At 40.4% G+C, this 2,886-nt stretch overlaps 1 protein-coding gene across 24 annotated transcripts in view; it reads left to right on the top strand.

Annotated features, from left to right (window-relative positions):
- The window catches only part of LOC123139358 (aspartate--tRNA ligase 2, cytoplasmic), an 11,449-nt gene extending 8,992 nt beyond the window's left edge, over positions 1 to 2,457 (top strand). For 17 of the 24 annotated variants that reach the window (XR_006469548.1, XR_006469543.1, XR_006469546.1 and 14 more), the window contains 5 exons: positions 92 to 349; positions 531 to 698; positions 800 to 875; positions 1,366 to 1,508; positions 1,993 to 2,457. The gene's annotated coding sequence lies outside the window, so the exon portion shown is untranslated. The remainder of the gene's footprint in view (positions 1 to 91; positions 350 to 530; positions 699 to 799; positions 876 to 1,365; positions 1,509 to 1,992) is intronic. The other 7 variants (XR_006469541.1, XR_006469553.1, XR_006469547.1 and 4 more) reach the window with 7 other exon arrangements.
- Positions 2,458 to 2,886: the final 429 nt, after the last annotated feature.

Here is a 2,886-nt window from a genome sequence, read left to right as displayed (position 1 = left end):
CATTTGTGCTCTCCACAGGGATGGCTCAAACGATAAGACATGTTATTCACGATAACCCTTTTTTCGAAATTATATTCCTTCTTTTATACAGCTTAGCATTGATGACTCACAGTTGTACAACACTAGGTTCTGCAGTCATGTAAGTCGGATCATAAGAACCTCTGTTCATTTCATTAGAAAAACTCAAAGTTTACAAAAAGTGTATTGCAAGAGACCCAGTAGAACTGCATTGAATCTTCGAAACTTGACTGCAGAATATAGAGTTTTGCCTTATAAAGTTCTCAGTCTTGGTACTTACCTTCAGCCAATGAAGAAACTGAGTTGGAAAGTGATCTCAACATAAATTAAGGTATTTACTATATCTAATTGTTCTTTTTTCAGTGTAGTTCATTCTGATCTAGGCTTCCAAAGTATAAATATTTTAGAAACATAATTTTTGTCTTCAAACACAACATTATCTTAATTCAGTCTACTCATTGGTTTGATTCATTTTTCACATCTGCTCCCTTCTTGTGTTGTTCATTGTTTAGTGCAAAAACATCCCGCAGTGGCACATGAAGGGCGGCGCCGGATCCGGCGCCGGATCCACATCCACAGCCACGGCGCCGGCACCCATGGAGTGACCGTGTGCTTCTTCTCCATGGACATGGAGCTCCCACAACACACCATGGAAGGCCTGGAGCTCCTTCTCACGGCAGGTCCCTCTTCTCCTCCCCACCTCCGCACTGCTCTGCTCTGTTCTGTTCGATTGGATTTGGCCTCTCCCCTCTCTCACTCTCTCCCTGATTCATGCGCGCAGGTGCACCGCGTACAGGAGGGAAGACCAACGCTCCTCCGGGTCTGCTTCTTCCCGGGTCGCCGTTGCTCCACGGAAGGTATCACACCCCCTCTCTCATGCTCTGGTTGTTCACTCCCATCCAATTTCCTTGCTGCAACTTACATTCAGAGAGGAGAAAACTGAAACTTTGCTTCTTCCAAGAGGAGAGGAGAGGTCATGTATGTAGCTATCTCATACGCATCTGCAAATTACTCTAGCCATCTATGTATGTGACAAACAATTAATGCTTCTCCTGCAAATTCCCACATCAATCCGTCTATTCCGCCACTTCTATAATTAAAACAATGACGTCTCCTCTTTAAGTTATGCCGTCGTCTGAGCATTGTGGTGCCTAACACATCCATGCTTTTGTACTCTTGCTTAAGGGTTCCTCTTTAAGTTATAATTTAAGAAGTTTCTCTTTAGGTTATAAAGTTTTTTTATTTAAGATGATCTTACCTACTATCCTATTATTTAAAATCATTTGTTTTACTCTTGCTTAAGGGTTTCCCAATCTAACATTTCATTCAAATATCACTTCTTGACAGGTTAAATGGTAACCTTACAAATGATCCTTCTCTTTGTATGATCGATATTAGGAGGGCTTTGCAGTTCCGGATGTGCCGATGAGGTAGCTTGCATTGGCTTTGACATATGAGACGGCATTGGCTTACTCTAAATATCTTGGGAGGTACCTATGCAAACTATGACCCTCGTGGTCTATATATATATATTCCTTTGCCCTGTTCACTTTTTGTAGAGATGTAGCGAGAATGGATGATAAGAATGATGCATTCCAGTTTTGTGTCTCTGTATCTTTGATGTCTATTTTGTTGTTAGTTCTTTTAAGATCGTGGGTAAATATTCTTTGTTTATCGACTGGATAGTGGGATCAGGCATGCCTTAAACAGTTTTTCAGTTAATAAAATATGTTCAGTTAATCAGTTTATATTTACTGTGATGTTAGTGTTCTTTATTAGCATGATAGCATCTTCACTTTGTTTTTTCAAATAAATTCATTCTTCAGTATTTACTGCTCTACTTTATTCATAAATCCATTGTTCATTTTTGTTTATTAAAATAGCCATGTCTATCTGCTATTCCTAGGATTTCCTTAAATAACTATGCTAATAAATATGTCCATCTCGGAGAGAATTAATCTTGCTTCCTTGCAGACTCTGAACATCAGGACCATGTGGACTAAACTTGCATGTGGGTGCACTAAGGAGAAGGTCCCACTCATCAAGGGATAACAACTAATTGGTCGGACTTTGTGAAGACAGGGGTTGGATAATTTGGAGAATGTCTTTGCGTTCAAGGCTAAAAGGGGCAAAGTGTCGCTCGTTGTCTACCTGTTTTGACAAGGTTGGTTACAAGGTTGTCATCATACTATCCATGCAAATGTTTCCTGTGATTTCATCTGCTAAACAATGATGCATTAGCAGAACTATATAGGTTCATTGTGAGCGTTCGCTTGGACTTATCTCACACCGTTGATCTGGCTCGCTTTGGTTATGTAATAAGCCAACTATTGTATCTACTTAGTGTTGATCCATCAGCTTGGCTTACTTTTGGAACATACTACGTATTCCCCCATTTGTCATGAACTTTTAGATCTAATGTTTCATGCTTCTGGTATATTTGATGGCCTTACCTTTTGTCATTGTTTGGACAAATTGCTCTACACTGGACACTTATGTATCAAGGCAATGCCATGCTTCTGATGCAACCTTATTGTATTGGACTGATCCATTATTTGAGCAATCACTCTAATTTTCCTTTGCAATGGTTAATACATTGTTTATGCGCTTGGACAATAAGTTGAGTCAGGCACCCGCGAGAATTGATTTGGTGTATGGCACTGTACCCGCGAGAAATTTTATACAGTTGATTTCTATCTAAATATTCCTTGGGCCAGTTCATAGATAATGATTCGGTACTATAGCTGTATTATCAGATTGGATATGACAGTGCCCGGCAGCACTGCTGCCGGGTGCGGCAAGCCGCACTTCCTATCTAGTATATAAGGAGGGGCAGGGCTCCCAAAGAGGAAGAAGACAAGTGACAAG

Source organism: Triticum aestivum, chromosome 6B (genome assembly GCF_018294505.1).
Source record: "Triticum aestivum cultivar Chinese Spring chromosome 6B, IWGSC CS RefSeq v2.1, whole genome shotgun sequence".
Lineage (NCBI taxonomy): Eukaryota > Viridiplantae > Streptophyta > Magnoliopsida > Poales > Poaceae > Triticum > Triticum aestivum.
This window is presented reverse-complemented; position numbering and strand designations above follow the sequence as displayed.